At 41.6% G+C, this 23,428-nt stretch overlaps 1 protein-coding gene across 1 annotated transcript in view; it reads left to right on the plus strand.

Annotated features, from left to right (window-relative positions):
- The window catches only part of GSDME (gasdermin E), a 106,473-nt gene that overhangs the window by 773 nt on the left and 82,272 nt on the right, over positions 1–23,428 (plus strand). The window lies entirely within an intron of this gene.

The raw sequence follows: 23,428 nt of genomic DNA on the forward strand, positions 1-23,428 counted from the left end.
TGAGTGATTAATCGCAGAGTGTAAGCACGCCCCCGGGTGTGGTAAGAGGACGCCCGAACGGGAGGGGAGCGGTGCGGTGGATGGAGAGGAGGGCGGACCTCAGAGCCGGTGAGAAGGAGCGGGCTTGGCGGCCCGGAAGTCAGGGGGAGGGGGATGAGGGGCCACGGGTGACTCACAGCTGCCCTCCGTGCCAGCCAAACTACAGCGCCGTTCCCCAACCAGCGTCACAACGAAAATTTTGAGATGTCACAATACGTGGTGTTTCCTCAGCCTGGAGCCATGGGACCAGGGTTGGGAGGAGGCAGGCAGCGCTTAGGCGCCCAAGCGGGCCAAGGAAATCACACCAGGGGACCTTTCTGCCTCTGCTGCAGAATCACGTACGCCTCCATGTCCCCCTCTGCGTATATCCAAACACAGTTTAGTGAGGAAAAGGGTGGCCAAGCCTGGGAATCCTGAGAGTTTCACCATCTTTCCGGAAGTGACAGAATTGCCAGAACAGACTATCCAAATTATCAGACCAGTTTCTTTCCCTGATTTTTTACTGTGGTGAAATATATTGATACATGGCCTTCCCTGGTGGCTCAGATGATAATGAATCCATTTGCAATGCAGGAGAGGTGGGTTCGATTCCTGGGTCAGTAAGGTCCCCTGGAGAAGGAAATGGTTCCCCATTCCGGTATTTTTGCCTGGAGAATGCTGTGGACAGAGGAACCTGGCTGGCTACAGTTCATGGAGTCACAAAGAGTCAGCCACGACTGAGTGACCAACACATTGCACACACACATATTGATACATAAAGTTTTAACATTTTACCCATTTCCCCCTAGTTTTATCCAGCTTTGTTTGATGTATGGCACCTTGTAAGTTTAAGGTGTAGAGCATAATGGCTTGACTTACATATCTTGTGACGTGATCATTACCACAAGTTTAGTTGACATCCATCTTCTCATATAAGTAAAAAAAAAGACCCCCAAAAATGTTTTTTTCCTTATGCTGAGAACTCTTGGGATCTACTCTCTAAACAACTTCCAATTTTACCTTACGGCAGAACTAGCTCTAGTCATCATGTTAGATATTACGTTTCCAGTAATTATAACTCGAAGCTTGTACATTTTTAAATGTAAAAGTCAGTGGCATTAAGTGCATTCACACTGTTGTGTGACTATCACCACACCATGCTCCATCTCCAGACTATTGTCTCCTACTGAGATTCTGTATCTATTTAGACTAAACAAAATTAAACCTTGAATTGTTTTTCTGCTAACCATTAGGTAAAGGGCTCATGAGGAGGACTACATCAGTTACCCACAAGGTGAAAGGATTAATTTTTCTCACTTCTGAGTTATAATGTTACAGTTTTGCAAACTCACTATGGAAGCATTACCACAGCCCTATTTAGGCAATCTCCATTTAATGGACGTGTTTATTGAGGACCAGAAGTTAAGCAATTTGACCAAACTCTCCCAACTTCTTAATAGCAGTGAGGGAATGTGAGTGCATGTCTGGCATGTTTCAAAATCCAGCTCCTCTTGCTGCAAAATAAGATGGAAACAGTGAGATCCCAACACCCTTTTCCCTTCCAAGTCCTTATTCTCTAATTTTAGTCCCAAAGGTCTCTGAAGCTGACATAGGGAGCTCATTGAACAGGAAAAGAACTCTGGGATGGGACTTGGGGACTTAATTCTAGTTATTGGTAAAACTTGAATAGGTCACTTATCCACAAATCTCACATGGCCCCAACATCAAATGGACAAATTATTGCTAAATTTCTCTCTGTGCTGCCAGATTGTGATCTTAAGAATAGGTAGGAATGTTCTTTGGTCAATCAGTAAATATTCATGAGCGTCAAACACATGCCAGACATAACCCCTGCCCCCATGGAGCTTACCTACACATTGGAGAATCTACCCTAAATTATCCTTTTCTATTTTATCCTGAAAATGGGAAGTATTTGACCACATGGAAGAATTACATTGCTTATTTAGAAAATACTGTCAGATTCTGAATCATCAAGCTTTTGTAGAATCAAAATGATCCAAGAGTGAACAATAGGCTGCAGAGTCTATTGCCTACACATTCATCCAGTCAACAATACAGGGAATACAGGAGAGATTTTGAAAATTAAGTTTCTGTTCTTGTGGAGCATAGAGTCTGGTGGGGGCAGAGGGTGAGGGCTGGAGGTGGAGACAGTGAGCTCATAAACAGGCAGATGAGTGGTATGACAACTGTAAAAGTGCTGTGGAGGAAAATACTCAAAAAGAGTGGGGAGGGAAGATGACTATTTCAATACAAATACAAGTCTAAAGCAGGGGTGTGTCTGGTGAGAGTGAGGAAGGAAGCCAGTGCAGGTGGAGCATTGTGAGTTGAGAGTTTGCAAACCAAAATTAGGGCAGGGAGGTACTTGGGGTCAGAAGATTTCATTTTTTTGCCGAGTGGGACTAAAAGTCAATAGAGGGTTTTGGGCAGAGGAATGATATGATTTGACTTATGATTTTAAAGGGTCGTCTGGCTGCCTGAAGGAGATTGCAGGGGCCACAGGTGGAAACAAGGAGCCAGTTTGGACGTTGTTGGACTCATTCAGAGAGAAATAGCGGTGGTTTGGACCAGGGTGGAAATAGTGGACGGGGAGGGAAGCAGAAAGAAACTGGAAATACTTTGAAGATAGAATCAACAAGATTGGCCAGAGTTAAGTTTGGGATGTGGGAGGAGAGAAGTCAAAGATGACCCCAAGGTCTGTGGCCTGAGCCACTAGAAGCGTGAAGTTTCTGTGAACTGAGATAAGGAAGACTATGGGCAGAGCAGATTTGGGTGCTCTGATGAAAAAATTAGGTGGTAACTTTTTTCCAGAGTCCTTTTAAGTAGGCAGCTGGATACAAGTGCAGTAAAGGGTAACGCATCAGGCTTGAGTTGTTCACACCCTGTACATCTGACAAAGAAAAGACTGGATCTCAACCATCTCTTGTGAGATACCCTCTAAGCCCTTGGAATATCCCTGGGACTTTTATATACCTGGGACTTTGGACCATGCTAAATAGTTTATGGTAAAAAATGTGGTTATGGTGGGGACTTTGGGCCACACTGTATCAGTCTGACCTCTGGAAGGGCTGGAAACTATCATCAGCCACATTGGTGCTCCATGCGAAAGTGACCGGCCCTGGACACCAAGGCTTCCCTGGCTGACGATACTCTGAATATATGGTCACACATATTTGATGGGGTTGCTCAAGTGAGAAATGCCAGAGAGATTTAAGACTCCTCCACCTCCTTCATGCCCACATTCATGGGCCTGAGTCCTGCCCAGTCCACCACCTGAGAAGTTCCTCTTCCTTACCCACAGCGCTGTCTCTGGCCAGCCCTTCCAGAGGTCAAACTGATACAGCATGGCCCAAAGGAAACTTGATGGTTCCTGCCTGGCCTAATGGAGCCCCTGTCTGCAGTCCCAGCGCCACCTCTCCATCCTCTAAGCCACAACCAGACTGGTTTTCCTAAGCTCTGGTCACATTAATCTCTTTAAAGTACATCTCTGCTCAGAACATCTCAACATGGCATGTGTGTAACACAGTGGTCACAAGTCCAGCCTTTGAGGTCAGAGACTTGAGTTTGTACCCTGGCTCTCCTGTTTCCTCTGTTCTGCCCTGGAGCTCACCCTCAAGGGGTGTTACAAGGATCACCTGCTGCTGCCATTTACTGATGGCTTACACCATGCCAATTACCACCTTTAAGGTTCCCTAAGTGTCCCCATGACACTAAGGAGGAAATGGAGACCTAGGCTGAGGAACTTGCTTACAATCACAGTCTCAGACTCGAAAAAGCCATGATTCAAGTGTTGCAGCCTCTAAAACAGCAGTTCTCAGGAAGTGATCTGGCACCCCTGCAACCTGTCAGTACCCATTCAAGGTGCACAAGGTCTAAAATATTTTCATAATACTATTAAGACACTATTTTCCCTTTCCACTTTCCCTCTTGAGTGTACAGAGGGATTTTCCAGAAGCTATATGACATGTGAATGTGCAAGGTTAATGCAGAAGCAGACAAGAAGTCAGCTGTCTTCTTTTAAGCCAGACAGTCATGATATTTGCAAAAATATAAAACAATGCTATTCTTCCCTCTAATATTTTTTGTGCTAGAGATTCTGATTGTATTTATTTAAAAGTATGTTTTTATGTTAATATATAATGGTATATTATCCATAGTTTTCAGGATTAATATTTCTCAGTTTCTCAGTTTGAACTTCTAATGCAGTAAATATCAATAGATATATATAACCTACATAAATAAAAGCTCTCTGGGGTTCTCCATAATTTTTAAGAGCATATAGTCTTTAAGAGAATATTTAAACTTGAGACCAAATAGTGTAAGAGACACAGCAGTATGTTGTACATAATATATATAAATTATAGTGTCTGATGCAGAATGAGTGCTCAATAAGTTGTTTTTACTATTTTATATGGTGCTGTAAATGAATAACATGTGTACTGGCCCATGACTACTCTATGCTTCACTTCCCCCCATGCATTCTTCTCTCCTGTTTTATTCACTTGCCTATAGTCTCAGATCCCCAAGCTTTGCACAGTCTGTCCCTCTTTGAGAAGCATCTCTCCTACCACATCTATCAAACTCACCTTCTCCCTTTCAAACCTAGCTTAGGCATCTCTACCTTTTAGAAGGTGCCTGGAGCTGGGTTCTACACCCCTAACTCCCTGTCCAGGACCTTTCCATATATGTTCTGACTAGAGCAGAAAATCATGGGGACTTTGTTGATTTCCTTGGAAGAGGAAGATTTTTGTTACTGTCCATTCACTGCAGTTGAGAAAGAGGCCTTCTTCCTGGAACATAGCCATTTCCCATCACCAGAACAATAATTGCAAGAAGATCATGGCCTAGGCCAGTGCTTCCCCAAACATGGCTTAAACCCCTGCTGAGGTGTACATTAACATGCAGATTCCTTCCCCCATCCATGACCTACTGAATCACACTCCCTGAGAATATGATTTTTTGTTAAACTTTTTTTCTTTCTCTGTATTTATTTGTTTTAAAATTTTATTGGAGTATAGTTGATTTATAATGTCGATAGTTTCAGGTATATGGCAAAGTGATTCTGTTATACATATACATATATTCATTCATTTTCAGATTCTTTACCCACATAGGTTTTGTGGTATAAGTATACTTATAAGTATTGAGTATACTTCCCTATGCTATACAGTGGGTTCTTGTTGGTTATCTATCTTATATATACTACTGTGTGCATGCAAATACCAAGCTCTTAATTTATTCTCCACACCCCCACCACGTTTCCCCTTGGGTAACCATAAGGTTTTTTTTTTAATCTGTGAGTCTGTTTCTGTTTCGTAAATAAGTTCACATGTACCATTTTAAAAATTATACTCCATGAATGAGTAATATCATATGATATTTGTCTTTATCTATCAGAGAAGCCAATGGCAAGCCACTGCAGTACTCTTGCCTGGGAAATCCCGTGGACGGAGGAGCCTGGTAGGCTATGTAGTCTGTGAGGTCGCCAAGAGTCGGACACGACTGAGCAACTTCACTTTCACTTTTCACTTTCATGCATTGGAGAAGGAAATAGCAACCCACTCCAGTGTTCTTGCCTGGAGAGTCCCAGGGATGGTGGAGCCTGGTGGGCTGCTGTCTCTGGGGTTGCACAGAGTCGGACATGACTAATGTGATTTAGCAGCAACTTCACTTAGTATGATAATCTCTAGGTCCATCCATGTTGCTGCAAATGTCATTATTTCATTCTTTTTTATGGTTGAGTAAATATTCTATTATACATATATATGTGTACCACATCTTCCTATCCATTCCTCTGTCAATAGAAAATATGATTTTTTTAATAACAAAGTCTTATTTCGATTTGGTGATTCTTACATGTACAAGGTCTGAGAATCATGAGTTTGAGTAAACTCTGGGAGTTGGTGATGGACAGGGAGGCCTGGCGTGCTGCAGTCCATGGGGTCGCAAAGAGTCAGACATGACTGAGTGACGGAACTGAACTGTAGTGCCATCCATTAGGGAGACAATGATGACTAAGAATTTTACTACAGTGAGAAAGGAAATAACTTACAGTGAATATTTATCATGCAGGTGATGTTGGACTTGCTTTGAATGGGCATTTTTAGGCAGAGAAAGGCAGCAAAGCTATTTGAGGCAAGGAGAACGTCATGTATAATGGAAAAGAAGCCTGAAATTGTGTGGCAAAGACAGAGAAAGGCACAAAACCATCTGTATCCTACCTTTGATGTTATGTACAACCAAGAAACTTTGGGGATATTAATTTGGCTATTTAGCTGCTATGTGCTGGATGGTAAGCATGAGCTTCCCAGCGATCAGAGAGAGATTTGTGCATTTTGGACTACAAATCAATAAACTGATTTCCTGATTTGTAAACTGACCTTTTGATTAAGGTGAATCAATACCCCCCAAGGGCTTCCCTGGTGGCTCAGATGGTAAAGAATCTACCTGCAATGCAGGAGACCCAGGTTTGATACCTGGGTTGGGAAGATTCCCCTGGAGAAGAAAATGGCAACCCATTTCAGCATTCTTATCTGGGAAATTCCATGGACAGAGGAGCCTAGCAGGCTATGGTCCATGGAGTCACAAAAAGTCAGACACGACTGAGCAACTAAGCCCTTAACATCCCAGAATGTGTCAGGTGGCAAAATTCTAATTTTGTTTTCTAATACAGTTTTTAATCTGTAACGCTGGGGACTTAAATGTGAGAGGTGCCCTTGGAGACCAGCCAGAGAAGAGCCAGCTGACCTCATAGTGTCTTGTAGTGGACACTATAGTTTACTTTGCAAAACTATCATTTTGTCCTTCCTGCTGACAAGAAGCACTTTGATTCTGTTCAGATACAGACAACCTTGTATTTGAAGGGAAGCCAAGCCCCATCCCTGGCCGTAGCGTCTCAGTCAGACTAAACCTATGCGGCAGTTCCTCCTCTTCCCAGTGACTGACTTAGGAATGGACTTGGAATGATGAGATGGGGGAAAAAGTCTTCTGGCAGCTTGAGACATGTCTTCCAGTCTCACAAAGGGACTAAGAAGAGGGTCATTTCCTTTCCAGCCCTGAATAGTTGTGTGAATTGTTTCTGTAGTCAACCTGAAACCAGGAAGAGGCACATCTGAGGCCAATACCAGGGGGCTGAGGATGGCAGAGAGAAAAGGCAGAGTCTGTCCTGTAGATGACGTCACTGAGTCTGAGTCAGCCATCCTGGAACCTCTCTACCTGTACACTTCTTAACATGTGAGATGACAAGTATCCTTATTTGTTAGGTTATTTTAGGGTGGTTTTTCTTTCAGCTGAATGCACACTAATGGCACCCCACTGACACACAACATACTACTGGGTTGGCCAAAAAGTTTGTTCATATTCTATGGAAAAACCCAAACAAGCTTCCTGGCAACCTCCACACTTAATCACTCCCCTAAGCTGGGAACTGAAATTAAGGTGTCACAGGGAATGTTGTGGCAGCCTTACTGCTGAGCCTCTAGAAACTGAGATATATGTATGCAACTAGAAGATGATTCAGAATCCCACCTACTTCTGTCGATAAGATTATCTTCTCCTGTGCAGGGACAGATTAATCCCCCTCCTGGGCACCTCTCTGTTGCTACCTCTGCCACTCTGCAGTTACCCACAAGTTTGTTGTTGGGTGATCTTTTCTCTCTCATGGCTTCTGTTTGCTCATAGTTTCTGCTGCCTAATTTTTCTCTGGATATCTTTCAGCTTCTGCAACAGACAATGTATCTGCGTTTCAATTTTTCTAGAAAAGGGTCACAGCCCAGTCATATCAGTCAGTCATGTCATCCATTGCTGACAACGCTATAAGTTGACTGCACTTGGGTCCTAGGTCCAGCCCGATTCTACCTGGTGGAGCCCTAGGTGGACGGTCACATGGTACGGTGTGCCAATTTATGCAGAAAGTACCATGTAGGAAGGAATTGTGGAGTATGGGGAGCATCATGAAGTGTTATCTGTTCCGTATTAGGGCAGCTTGCCAGATGTCCTGTCTATACGCATTCTCCTTTTATTCCAAAATCATAGAAGCTTTGGCCGGATTACCCAGCTAATGACACTTCCCAGACTCCTGCTAGTATGGGAGGAGTATGGCCAAGTGACTGTATTCTGATTCAAATACTGTAAGTAGAAGTGTTATGTGCAGTTTCTGGAATGTGCCTTTAGAATGAAAGGTACGTGTCATCCCCCTCCTGGTCTCTCTTCCTGTTGGCTACACATGGAAAGAAGGATGAAAACAGGAGCAGCTTTCTTACACCTCAAGATGGAAACAGCATGTCTGGCAAACCAGCAAGATCTATGGACACTGGGACCTAACACTTAGAGTCACCAGCTTGTCTTAGTTTGCCCAGGACCGTTTGGGTTTTAGCATTGAAAATTCTACAAACCAAGGACCGATCCTAGACAAACTGGACAGTTAGTCACCCCACACAATCAAGCTACTACACCAACTCTGGACCATCTACTTAAATTCTTGTTAGTAAAAACCAACCAAAAACAAAACCCAAACCATTTTCTTAGTTTGCATCACCCTATCCTGTCTTCTATTCCATACAGATACATTTGGTCTAAAGAGCCTTATTGACCATGGTTTTGTTGTTGTTCAGCCTGACATCTGATGCTGAGGTCTAGACCTCCTCAGCCGGGCTTCTAAACCCCATTGTCAGGGCTGCCACATGTGGGTTCCCATCATAATGGAGGCTTGTGAAGAGGCTGAGACCTAGTTGAATCCTAGCTCTAACCTGGTTCCTCTCCTTGGAGCTCCCAAACACACACAAACATAAATACACACGTAAACACACATAAAAACACACATACACCCACACAAACAGGCACACACATCCACACATGCACACACACTGTCTCTCCTCTCTCTCCTCGTTCTCTCTCTCCCCACTCTCCCCCAGCTCCACCTCTTTTTTTCATACCGAGTCTTTTAGAGGAAGCCTTTATGGGGAACAGATGGGAAGCTGGAGTAGATTCAAGGGCAAAATACAGTTTCTTTTCCTTTTTTGAAATCACACAATACATGTTCCTTGAAAAAAAATTAGAAAATGGAGTTTGGTTTCATAAACTTTTTTTAAAAAGCAAACTAAATGAGAACAAAAAATATAACCCATTAGGATTTAATCCCCTTTGGACACACCAAGTGACCCCACTCTCATATCAAAGGGCACGGACTTATCTGATTATGGGCGGAGAGGGGAAGGTGCAGGAGAGGGAGGGGCAGTTTCTTGGAAGCAGAGGCGTTCAGGCTCATTGGCAAAATATGGCCTTGCTTCTCCAGGAAGTCGCCTGCGACAATGGCCCCACCAAGAGTCAGTGACTCTCTCCATGTCTGTTTTCTCCAGGAGAGCCTTAGTTTCAAAAATCCTACCTTCTGTCCCTAAGAGCCATCTAACACCAAACCTTCAGTAGTTCAGTTCCTCAGCTCCATTTCCTACACTGCTTCCTGCTCCCTGAAGCCATGCTAAAAGTCTGGGTCAGGCCATGGGTATGGGTTTTGTTCAGCTGATAGGCAAGGCCACATTTTGAGGTTTTTGACTATGTGGGCACTTTGAGGGTGTCCAAATTTTGTTGATTAGTTAAAAATTTTTTTTTTCATTTTCTCATTTATCCTGAAGAGTTCAACTTGTGTAGGGAAGCCAACTGTGTTATTTTCCATAAAAGTTTTTTTTTTTTTTTTAATTTCTATTCATGGTGGATGTTTATGTTAATTTTTTAATCATAAAAGTAATGTGAGTGATAGTTGCTCAGTCATGCCTGACTCTTTGCAACCCCATGGACTGTAGCCTCCCAGGCTCCTCTGTTCATGGAATTCTCCAGGCAAGATTACTGGAGTGGGTTGCCATTTCCTTCTCCAGGGGATCCTCCTGACCCAGGGATGCTGCATTGCAGGAGAGTCTTTACCATCTGAGCCACCAGGGAAGCCTACTATTATTAAGAGACATTTCTAAGTATAAAGACAGGTCACCTTAAAAGGTATCAACAGATATATGCTTGACTTTATCTTATAATCTATACATTACTTTTACCAATAGAAAACTGTAAGTAATTATAAGCTGCTGCTGCTAATTCGCTTCAGTCGTGTCGACTTTGTGCGACCCCATAGATGGAAGCCCACCAGGCTCCCCCGTCCCCTGGGATTCTCTAGGCAAGAACACTGGAGTGGGTTGCCATTTCCTTCTCCAATGTGTGAAAGTGAAAGGTGAAAGTGAGGTCGCTCAGTCGTGTCCGACTCTTCGAGACCCCATGGACTGCAGCCCACCAGCCTCCTCCATCCATGGGATTTTCCAGGCAAGAGTACTGGAGTGGGGTGCCATTGCCTTCTCCGTTCCTGATTTCATACCACCCCCCCAAAATTAGTGCTAATATTTTGGCATACAATTTTAAATTTTTTAGCCTTATCTCTACTATATACATTTCTGTATCATACACATAAATGAATCTCTGGTCTTTTCAGAAATACAAGGACATGATGTGCATCAGATTGGTTTGGAAAATAAATTATCTTTGGGGCAGGAGGTAAGAATAGTGACCTAAGAAAAGATAAAGTGAGGCATCTCGTCAGGTGCATTTGTGTAATAGCAGTTAATATTGGCTCTAAAAGGTTTCAATTAAGTGATTTATTTATGTTTAATTTTAACTGAAATTTATTTATGGTTAAATTTTAATTGAAATAAAAGCAAATCCTAGTGAGATGGCGAAGACCTGGTTATAAAATAAAACCTGTGATTGAAAATGAGCTGCTCACCCAGGTCTGACTCTTTGTGACCCCATGGACTATACAGTCTGTAGAATTCTCCTGGCCAGAGTACTGGAGTGGGTAGCCATTCCCTTCCCAACCCAGGGATTGAACCCAGGTCTCCCACATTGCAGGCAGATTCTTTACCAGCTAAGCCACCAGGGAAGCCTGGAAAAAAAAAACAAAAAACCCTATGATTAGCTTTAACATAAAATGGTAGTGGTTGTGGACGAAAGAGTGGATATAGATGAAATAGGATTGCCTATAGTTGATAATTATTGAAGCTGGATGATGGATACAGGGAAGTTTATTATATTACTCTATCTTCTTTGGTATAGATTTGACATTTTTGATAATAAAAAGTTAAGCAACAAGTAAACTCAGCAACTGACTCATGGCTTGTTAAAGTCTGACTTAAGCCTTTCCATTTCTGAGACATCACTTTTCTCAGAAGTACCACCATCATGAACACTGTCTTAGTCACATGAAGTTAATCACAATGACCACCATGGCCACTCTTCCTTACCACCATGCATCCTTAGCAAAGATTACTAGAGACAGGTTGGAGCAGGTAGGCAGCAAGTAGAGGCAGCAATATCAAAGAGTCCCTAGTAGCTTTGTGAATTTGAAGTATCAGGGAATTTTAGTCATTTCACAAATTTTTGTTGATTTTGCAATCTAAACAATGTGGTTTTTAGGCAAATTATTTCTTCTCAACCTGACATGCAACAGATGGTCCACATTCATCCTCCTTTCTTCTGTTGAGTTATTAAGAAATCTGAAAGGAGGTCTTTGCTTTCTTAGACTTACAATAGAGTTATAAAGATTTTGTGTCCATGTTATATTTTGTAACAGCATGAGGAAAAAACTACCATAAAACCTAGTATTGGAATTCCACTTAGGAAAGGAACTGTCTTCACTAGGAAAACTAATCTGATAAAACACTGTGGGTGAAAAATGACACTCTAAGAGTGTGGCTTGGCAGAAGACAAACCACAGAGATGGCAAAATCCCAGGACCACCTATTAGGTAGTTTTTAGTTGCTTGCTTTGCTTTCTTATAAACACTTTCTGTTTCCCCAAGCATTCAGGAACATCTTCCACATACATATGCCTGGTGTGGGTGGTATTTGTATAAATGAGAAGTAGAGGCTGGATTTCATAGCTGTATCACCTCTAAAGAGAGGATAGACTAGATGAGCCTAGTGAGTTTGCAGACCTGGGGTCTTAAAGCTAGAAGTGAGCAAAACATTAAGTCCTGGGAAATGCTTGAAATCTTTGAAATGTTCATTGCAGCACTGTTTGTAATAGCCAGGACATGGAAGCAACCTAGATGCCCATCAGCAGATGAATGGATAAGAAAGCTATGGCACATATACACAATGGAATATTACTCAGCCATTAAAAAGAATACATTTGAATCAGTTCTAAGAGATGGATGAAACTGGAGCCCATTATACAGAGTGAAGTAAGCAAAAAAGATAAATACCAATACAGTATACTAACGCATATATATGGAATTTAGAAAGATGGTAACAATAACCCTAAATGCAAAACAGAAAAAGAGACACAGATGTATAGAACAGACTTTGGACTCTATGGGAGAAGGCAAGGACTGGATGATCTGAGAGAATAGCATTGAAACATGTATATTATCAAGTGTGAAACAGATCGCCAGTCCAGGTTGGATGCGTGAGACAAGTGCTCGGGGCTGGTGCACTGGGATGACCCAGAGGGATGGGATGGGGAGGGAGGTGGAAGGGGGGTTCAGGATGGGGAACACATGTAAATCCATGGCTGCTGCATGTCAATGTATGGCAAAAACCACTACAATATTATAAAGTAATTAGTCTCCAACTAATAAAAATAAAGGGGAAAAAAAAATCTTTGGGGGTAGTCCTGATTCTAGTTTGAGGACTCAGGGGGAGATACACATTGTTGTTGTTGTTGTTGTTTTAATGTCAAGCAGGTAACCATGACCTGTTTGTTTTAAGTACAAATGAGTGCTGCCACCAAGAAATAGCAGGGAGAGATGGTGGAGTGATGGAGGAGATGGAGGATGAACAGGGCCTGTCAGTCCCTCATAACTCAGACTAGTACCAGGCAAGAGTGTCTCAGAAAGACAGATTTTTTTCCCCTCCTAAAGAAAGTGGGCTACCTTTTTTTTATAACTTGGACTCCACACACTTTCCAAAGGATTTGTGGATCTGAGGGACACACATCTATATAAACAGGGAGAAATTAAAGACAAAAAACGGATCAGAAGCCACGAAAAATAGCAAGGATCTGGTTGTGTACTGGGAACAAGAGAAGGTGATGTGGTTATGGCATCTGAGCCTTCTGGTACTCCAGGAAGTGGATATCCACAGAGCTTTCCATAGCTGATAAAAGGATGGAGAATGCTTGCTTCCAGAAAGAGTTTCTTTCAAAGAATATTTTCATCTAGGTATATGCTAATCTCTAGCTCTGCAAAACCCAAGGGACCTTGCCATCACTATTTTAGAAGACCTAGAAAGGCTCTTATAAAGGTGGGCGAGAGAGGGAGCTATGCTGATAAATGATGATATGACTATGACTGTTAACTGGTCTTAAAAATTCTTTAGATCTGCATAATATAACTAAAGCTAAGACTCTCCATAAAACATGAAAATAAGAACCAATTCCAAATCAGCAAATGAAAGAACAATATGCATTGCCATCAACTATGAACAATCAAAAAGAATTAGTCATAAACTAGATTAAAATGAAGGCCACAGATCTGTGGATTTATGATTTGCCCTAAAATATGAAAGAATAATAATGGCACTTTATCTTAAGCTATCCAACTTCGTTTTTTACATTGTGCTTCAGGTGCTGGCTATAAAACTTGAGATGTCTAAATCATAAAGCAGAATTATAGCCCAAATGATTTAAACAGCAACTAAGACTAAACGCTAAATTTGTTTATACCCAAGAGCATATAAGTGCCTGAATGGAATTGAGTTTAAGAAGAAAATACAGGCACACCTCGTTTCATTGTGTTTTGCTTTGCTGCAAATTTACAAAGTGAAGGTTTGTGGCAACCCTGCCTCTCCAGCAAGTCTATTGATACCATTATTCCAACCAAATTTGTTCACTTTGTGTCTCTGTGTTACATTTTGGTAATTCTGACAATATTTCAAACTTTTTCATGATTGTATTTGTTATGCTTATCTGTGGAGAAGGTGATGGCACCCCACTCCAGTACTCTTGCCTGGAAAATCCCATGGACAGAAGAGCCTGGTAGGCTGCAGTCCATGGGGTGACAAAGAGTCGGACATGACTGAGCGAACTTCACTTTCACTTTTCACTTTCATGCATTGGAGAAGGAAATGGCAACCCACTCCAGTGTTCTTGCCTGGAAAATCCCAGGGACAGAGGAGCCTGGTAGGCTGCTGTCTACGGGATTGCACAGAGTTGGACACGACTGGAGCGACTTAGCAGCAGCACGATCATCTACGATCAGTGATCTTTGCTGTTACCATTATAATTTTGGGGTGCCACAAACTGCACCCACATAAGATGGCAAACTTGATAAATGTATTTTGACTGCTCCACCAACTAACCATTTCCTCATCTCTCTCCCTCTCCTTGGACCTCCCTTTTCCTTGAGACACAAATATTGAAATTCAGTTCCATCCAGTCGCTCGGTCATGTCTGACTCTTTGCGAACCCATGAACTGCAGCAGCAGGCCTCCCTGTCCATCACCAACTCCCAGAGTTTACTCAAATTCATGTCCATTGAGTCGGTGATGCCATCCAACCATCTCATCCTCTGTCATCCTCTTCTCCTCCCACTTTCAATCTTTCCCAGCATCCGGGTCTTTTCAAATATCAGTTCTTCGCGTCAGGTGGCCAAAGTACTATAGTTTCAGCTTCAGCATCAGTCCTTCCAATGAATATTCAGGACTGATTTCCTTTAGGATGGGCTGGTTGGATCTCCTTGCAGTGAAATTAGGCCAGCTAATAACTCTACAATGGCCTCTAAGTGTTTAAGTGAAAGAAGAGTCACATGTCTCTCACTTTAAATCAAAAGCTAGAAATGACTAAGTTTAGTGAGGAAGGCATGTTGAAAGTCAAGACAGGCTGAAAGGAGGCCTCTTGTACCAAACAGAAAGTTGTGAATGCAAAGGAAAACTTGGAGGAAATTGAAACTGTGACTCCAGTGAATGCATGAACATTAAGTGGAGCAGCCTTATGCTGATATGAAGAAAGTTTTGGTGTTCTGGATAGACCAGAGCAGCCGCAACATTCCTATAAGCCAAAGCCTAGTCCAGAGCAAGGTCCTAACTCTCTTCAGTTCTATGAAGGTTGAGAGAGGTGAGAAAGCTGCAGAAGAAAAGGTTGAAGATAGCAGAGGGTAGTTTATGAAGTTTAAGGGAAAAAAGCCATCTCTATAACACAAAAGAGCAAGGCGAAGCAGCAAGTGTGATGTAGAATTGCAGCAAATTATTTAGATGATCTAAGGTAATTAATGAAGGTGGCTGCACTAAACAGGTCTTCAATGTAGATAAAAATGCCTTCTATTGGAGGAAGATATCATCTAGGACTTTCATAGCTGGAGAGGAAAAGTCAGTACCTGGCTTCAGAGCTTCAAAGGATAGGTTGATGCTCATATTAGAGGATAATGTAGCTGCTGACTTTAAGTTGAAGCCAGTACTCACTCATTATTTCAAAAGTCCTAGGGCACTTAAGAGTCATGCTAAATCTACTCTGCCTGTGCTCTGTAAATGGAACAACAAAGCCTGGATCACAGCACATCTGTTTACAACATAGTTTACTGAATATTTTCAGCCTAGTATGGAGACCAATTGCTCAGAAAAGAAAGACCCCTTTCAAAATATTACTGCTTATTGACAATACACCTGGTCACCCAAGAGCTCTGATGGAAATGTATAATGTGATTAACGTTGTTTTCATGCCTGGCTAACACAACATCCATTCTGCAGCCCATGGATCAAAGAATGAATCAACTTTAGAGTCTTATTAAGAAATACATTTCGGGGCTTCCCTGGAAAACTTCACTTTCCAGCGCAGGTGGTGGGGTTTGATCCGTGGTTGGCAAGCTAAGATCCCACATGCCTCGTGGCCAAAAAAAGAAAAAAGAAAACAGAAGCAATGTAACAAATTCAATAAAGACTTTTAAAGAAGGGGCTATATTTTAAACTAATAAAAATAAATATATTTCATAAGGCTATAGCTGTAATAGGTAGTAATTCCTCTGATTCTGGGCAAAGTAAATTGAAACCCCATGGAAAGAATGTATCATTCTAGGTGCCATTTAAGAACATTTGTGATTCACAGGAGGAGGCCAAAATATCAACAAGAGTTTGGAAGACATTGATTGCAGGCCTCATGGATAACTTTTAAGGGTTGTAGACTTCAGTGGAAGAAATAACTGCAGATATGATGGAAATAGCATGAGAACTATTGAATAGAATCATAACTGGAGCCTGGAGATGAAGCTGAATTGCTGAAATCTTGTGATATAGTTTTAACCGATGAGAAGCTATTATGCAGGAGCAGAAAAAACAAACAAACAAACAATCGTGGTTCCTTAAGAAGAAATTTATGCCTGTGAAAATACTGTGACTATTGTTGAAATGACAACAAAGGATTTAGAATAGTGCATACATGTAGCTGATAAAACAGTGGCAGAGTTTGAAAAAGACTGACTCCAATTTTGAAAAAAAGTTCTACTGTGGGTAAAATGCCAATCAGGCAGCACTGTATACTACAGAGAAACTTCATGAAAGGAAAAGTAAATTGATTCAGCTAACATAAATGTTATCTTATTTTAAGAAATTGTTACAATTGCCCCAGCCTTCAGCAACCACTATCCTGGTCAGTCAGCAGCCATTAAGCCAGGACCCTCCACCAACAAAAAAGATTAGGACTCCTTGAAGGTTAGATGATGGTTAGCAATTTTTTAATTAACTTATGTACATTTTTTAGATGTGCTATTGAACACTTAATATACTACAGTGTAGTATAAATACAACCTTTATGCAAATTGGGAAACAAAAAAGCTTGTGTCACTAGCTTTATTGCAATATTTACTTTATTATGTGATCTGGAACTAAACTTACAGTATCTCCCAGGTATACCTGTAGAATGAAAAAAAAAATTTTATCACTGATGAGTTTCCAGGAGACCAAGGACAGATTCTTCAGGAATGAAGGTGGGTGAAAGAAAAGCATATGCTGTTGCTGAGTGCAATCTTGTACACCATCTGCACCTACAGCCTCTCAGACCAGGAAGGCAGTTCAGGTCAAGAGCATGGTGTTCTTTGAAAATGCAATCCCATAACCTAACCAGTACCTGTTAGCTCTGCCTCTCCCCATCCCAACAGGTCCTTAAAAGCTATTGAGTGTTTCATTGTTTGAAATAACCCAAGTTCCAGGCAATTAGATTTTTCATCTTTGAAGGTCAGGTCTCATGAATGGCCTCTTTCATAGGTAAAAGAGACATTAGCACATAGAAGGAGAGGCAACTGGCCAAGGGAAAAAACCCAAAGAACAAATGTATGTGCATGCTCAGTTCTGTTCAATTCTTTGCGACCCCATGGACCATAGCCCAGGCTTCCCAGTGGCTCAGCGGTAAAGAATCCACCTACAATGCAGGAGATGCTGGAGATGCAGGGTCAGTCCCTGGGCTGGGAATATCCCCTGGAAGAGGGCATGTCAACCTTCCAGTATTCTTGCCGGAAGAATACCATGGACTGAGAAGCCTGTGCTGTGCTTAGTCGCTCAGTCATGTCCGACTCTTTGCCACCCCATGGACTGCAGCCCACCAGGCTCCTCTATCCATGGGGATTCTCTAGGCAAGAATACTGGTGTGGGTTGCCATGCCTTCTTCCAGGGGATCTTCCCAACCCAGGGATCAAACCCATGTCTCCCACATTGAAGGTGGATTCTTTAGTGTCTGAGCCACCAGGGAAGCCCAAGGATCCTAGTGGGCTACAGTCTGTGGGGTTGCAAAGAGTCAGACACGACTAAAGCGACTGAGTATGCATAAATGCATGGATCATAGCCTGCCAGGCTCTTCTGTCCATGGGATTCTCCAGGCAAGAATACTGGAGTGAGTTGCCATTCCCTTCTCCAGGGAATCATCATCATCACCATCATCATACACACACAATCTTTTCTCTAAGTTCTAGTGATTGGATTTCTGAAAAATTACTGAACTACATGAAACTCGTTCGTAAAATCCCAATAACCTTTGCAAAGACATAAAACCAAGTTAGTCGTGGAAACTATTAGCATCTGACGAGAACTATGTCCATGAACTCAACAGCTATCATTTACTAGGCACCAAATATATGCCAAGCACTGTGCCAATTACTTAACCTAGAATTATCTCTAATTCATAACCACTTGACTGTTCATTTGTTCATCTGTGCATCTGAAAGATACTTCTGGAGTGCCTACTCTGTGCTAGACATTGTGAGAAGTGCTCAAGAGGCAGCAACAAAGACAGCCACAACTTTCCTTCTTACAGAGCTTGCACCCCAGCAGGAAAAACAGACATTAGATAGTTATACAACCGACTAATAAATTAGAATTGAGAAAATTATTATGAAGGAAGATAGGAGACTAAGAGAGACCTTATTATATCTGTGGGTTGGGGAATGCTGCCAGGAGAAAGTGAAGTTGAAGCTGAGACCTGAAGACAAGCAAGAGGCCGCCACAGGAGCAGCTGGGGATAGGGTGGTCCTTGCAGATCTAAGTCCTTGAGGAAGAAGCTCAGATGTAGAGTTGAAACAGAGGCCCAGACAGGGAACCTGCCTGTGCTCACACAGCCAGTGGGGGTCAGAAAACAATGCCAGCCTAGTTAAACCTTTGCTACTGCACCAAGGTGCCTGTTACAGACTCCAGATAAAGAAAGGCATTATTAATGTGTCCACCATGAACTCAAGTTGTTCAGTTGCTAAGTCATGTCCAGCCTTTTGCAAGCCCATGAACTGTAGCACGCCAGGCTTCCCAGTCCTTCACTATCTCCAGAGTCTGCTCAAACTCATGTACATTGAGTCAGTGATGCCATCCAATCATCTCATCCTCTGTCATCCCCTTCTCTTCTTGCCCTCAATCTTTCCTGTCATCAGGGTCTTTTCCAGTGAATTGGCTGTTCGCATCAGATGGCCAAACTATTGGAGCTTCAGCTTCAGCATCAGTCCTTCTAGTGAATATTCAGGGCTCATTTCCCTTAGGATTGAGTGGTTGGTTCCCCTTGCTCACCAAGGGACTCTCAAGAGTCTTCTCCAGCACCATAGTTTAAAAGCATCAATTGTTTGGCACTCAGCCTTCTTTATGGTCCCAACTCTCACATCCATACATGATTACTGGAAAAACCAAAGCTTTGACTATACAGAATTTTGTCGGCAAAGTGATATCTCTGTTTTTAAATATGCTGTCTAGGTTTGTCATAGCTTTCCTTCCAAAGAGCAAGCATCTTTTAATTCTGTGGCTGCAGTCACCATCTGCAGTGATTTTGGAATCCAAGAAAATAAAATCTGTCACTGTTTCCACTTTTTCCCCTTTATTTGCCATGAAGTGATGGGACTGAATGCCATGATCTAACCACAGATCCAGGGATCTCAGAGGACACCAAGCTGGACAAATACCAAAGAAATGATACCTAGGCATGTCATATCCAAACTGCAGAAAGTCCAGGAGAAAGGAAGAAATCTTGAGAGATGAAAATATAATGCTTTTTACACCATGGAATATTACTCAGCCATTAAAAAGAATACATTTGAATCAGTTCTAATGAGATGGATGAAACTGGAGCCCATTATACAGAGTGAAGTAAGCCAGAAAGATAAAGAACATTACAGCATACTAACACATATATATGGAATTTAGAAAGATGGTAACGACAACCCTATATGCAAAACAGAAAAAGAGACACAGAAGTACAGAACAGACTTTTGAACTCTGTGGGAGAAGGTGAGGGTGGGATGTTGCGAAAGAACAGCATGTATATTATCTATGGTGAAACAGGTCACCAGCCCAGGTGGGATGCATGAGACAAGTGCTCGGGCCTGGTGCACTGGGAAGACCCAGAGGAATCGGGTGGAGAGGGAGGTGGGAGGGGGGATCGGGATGGGGAATAGGTGTAAATCTATTGCTGATTCATGTCAATGTATGACAAAACCCACTGAAAAAATAAAAAATAAAAAAAAATTAAAAAAAAAAAAGAAAATATAATGCTGTTTAGATAGTGGTAAATGCTAAGGGGGAAAGGGGGCTTAGGAATTGTGCTGGGCAGAGGGTGGGGTGATTGTCTTCCTAGTCACACTGTGGAAAATTCTGAACTTCACCCTACCTCATTTTTCCCTTTAGCATTTACCAGTATCTAACACACGTTATATTTTAATCTTTCAAGATTTCTTCCTTACTCTTTGACTGTCTGCAGTTTGAATGTGACATACCTAGGTATAATTTCTTTGGCATTTGTCTACCTTGGTGTCCTCGGAGATCCCTGAATCTGCTTTCATATCTGCCATTAATTTGTGTAAATTTTCGTCATTAGTGCTTCAAGTATTTCTTCTGGCCCTTTCTTTCTTCTCCTTTTGGTATTCTCATTGAATGGACATTATCTTTTTTCATTGTCCCACAGTTCTTAGATATGTAGTTCTATCTTTTTCAGTCATTTTGCTCTTAGCTTTTTGGCCTTGGAAGTTTCTATTGACATTTCCTCAAGCTCAGAGATGCTTACTTCAGTCATGTCCAGTCTACTAATTACTCCATCAAAGGCATTCTTCATTTTTATTATAATATTTTTGATCTCTAGTATTTCTTTCTCATTCTTTCTTAGAATTTCCATCTCTCTGCTTACACTACTCTCAGGTTCTTTCAGGGGTGTTTTCTAATGCAAACCTATTATCCAATTATCTGATTCCAACAGGGTGCCCAATAATTCAATTCAACTCTGACACCAAGTCCTGGATTTAGAGACATAAGAGATACAGTTTCCATCCTTGGGTCAGGAAGATCCCCTGGAGGAGAGCATGGCAACCTACTCCAGTATTCTTTCCTGGAAAATCCCATGGATAGAGGAGCCTGGCAGGCTAGAGTCCATAGGGTCACAAAGAGTTGGACAGGACTGAAGCAACCTAGCATGCATGTATGCCACAGGTTAAGGGCTCAGTCCCACAAGGTCTTTCCACTGTAGACACCAATCCACGTATCAAGGCTCCAGGTTACCTGCAGTTTTGTTTGACTTGACTACAAATCTGGGGAGTCCTACAACTCCCTCCTACAAGTTTGATAATTTTCTAGAATAACTCATAGAAATCATAAAAGTATTTTGCTTACTATTACCAGTTTGTTATAATGAACACAACTCAGAGACAGCCAATGGAAGAGATGCACAGGGCAAGGTGTGGGGCGAGGGCCGCGAAGCTTTCATGCTGTTTCTGGGGGTACCACCTTCCTAGCATCTCAATGTGTTCACCTGGAAGTTCTACAAACCCAGTTGTTTGTTGGGGTTTTATGGTGGTTCTATTACATAAGCATGATCATTTAAACTATGGTCACCGGTGACCAAGATTGAAAATAATCTCTAGTTCCTTTACCTTGCCAGAGGTCAGGGATGTAACTGAAATTTCCAACCCTCTGGTCACATGATTTGGTCTTTCTGGTGCTCAACTCCCGTCCTGAAGCCATCTAGGCATCGCTCAGCCAAGAGTCATTTTATCAACACAACAAAGACAACATCATCACTCAGGAGATTCCAAGAGTTTTAGGAGTTCTGTGCCAGAAGCCAGGGACAAAGACCAACAATTTTTTTCTTATATCACAATTATCCACGTTCTTACATATTGTTTACTTTTAACCATTAAAACCCTTAGCATATAAAATAGAGTAGTTTGAAATTCCTGGTCTGATTATACTATTATTTCTGCCATATTTGAGTCTAGATCTGATGCTTACTCTGTCTTCTCCAATTGTGTTTTTGGTTTTTAGTATACTTTGTAATTTTTTGTTGAAAGCTGGGCATGATATATGTCTTAGGTAAAGGAACTGGGGTAAATAGATGTTCAGTGATGTGGTGGCTAAGATGTCAAGGAGGGCAAGTGTTCTATGATCCTATGGTTAGATCTCACTCTTAAAATTTTTTTAATTGAAGTAGAGTTTATTTACAATGTTGGATTAATTTCAGATGTACAACAAAGTGATTCTTTTTTATTATAGGAGATTACAAGATATTTAATGTAGTTCCCTGTGCTACACAGTAGGTCCTTGTTGTTTATCTATTTTTTATATACTAATATGTAGCTGTTAACCCCAAATTCCTAACTTATTCCTCTCCTCTGTTTCCCGGTTGACAGCCAAAAGTTTCTGTTTTATAAATAATTTCATTTGTATGATTTTTTTAAAATTCCACAAATCAGTAATATATGGTCCTATTCATTTTTGTCTGATTTACCTCAGTAGTATGATAATCTTTAAGTCCATCCATGTTGCTACAAATGGCACTATTTCATTCTTTTTTTATGGTTGACTAGTATTCCATTGTATATATATACCACATCTTCTTTATACTTCTATCTGTCAATGGACATTTAGGTTATTTCCATGTCTTGGCAATTGTAAATAACACTGTTATGAACATTGGGGTATATATATCTTTTCAAATTAGAGTTTTCTGCAAATATATGCCTTGGAGTAGGATTGCTGGGTCTTATGGTTGCTCTGTGTTTCGTTTTTAAGGAATCTCTGTGCTGTTCTCCATAGTCACTGCACCAGTTTACATGCCCACCAACAGTGTATGAGGGTTCCCTTTCCTCCACACCCTCTCCAACATTTATTATTTGTAGACTTTTTGATGATGACCATTCTGACTGGTGTGAGGTGGTACCTCATGGTAATAGTTTTGACTTGCATTTTCAAATAACGTGGAATATCTTTTCATGTGTCTTATGGCAATCTGTATGTCTTCTTTGCAGAAATGTCTATTTAGGTTTTCTGTCCATTTTTTGACTGGATTGTTTGACTGAGCTGTATGAACTATTTGTATATTTTGGAAATTAAACCTTTGTTGGTCACATCATTTGCAAATATTTTCTCCCATTCTGTAGGTTGTCCTTTGGTTTTGTTTATGGTTTCCTTTGTTGTGCAAAAGCTTGTAAGTTTAATTAGGTCCCACTTGCTTATTTTTGCTTTTATTTCTTTGGCCTTGGGGGACTGTGATTGGCTCTCAGACCTTTAGTGACCCTCTCAGCTTCTTTCCCCTCTGTTGGGTAGGACAGGGTGGCTAGAGTGGGCTGAAGTTGGGTGTGTCCCTCCTCTCAGGTCAGTTAGTATCTTGATAAAACCTCAGTAAGTTAGGTTCTGATAAAATAGTTTCTCTCAAAGACAGACCTCTTTGTGAAGAAGCAGATGCATTTCAAAATGATTACTTCTTTCCTCCCCGTGCTGGATGCATGTGGAGATTTTCCTCTGGTACTCATGGTGAGAACCTGGTAGGGGCCTGGAGGTAAAACTCACAGATGTGGAAAGTTTCTCACTTTTTAGACTTGTCCACTCTGAGCCTCCAGTAATTTGTCAATTACAGGTCAGGTTTTCCTACCTCAGCACTGGTTCCTGCAGAGGTTTCTGCTCTAGTAAATTGTGATTCT

Source organism: Cervus elaphus, chromosome 18, assembly GCF_910594005.1.
Source record: "Cervus elaphus chromosome 18, mCerEla1.1, whole genome shotgun sequence".
NCBI classification, from domain to species: domain Eukaryota; kingdom Metazoa; phylum Chordata; class Mammalia; order Artiodactyla; family Cervidae; genus Cervus; species Cervus elaphus.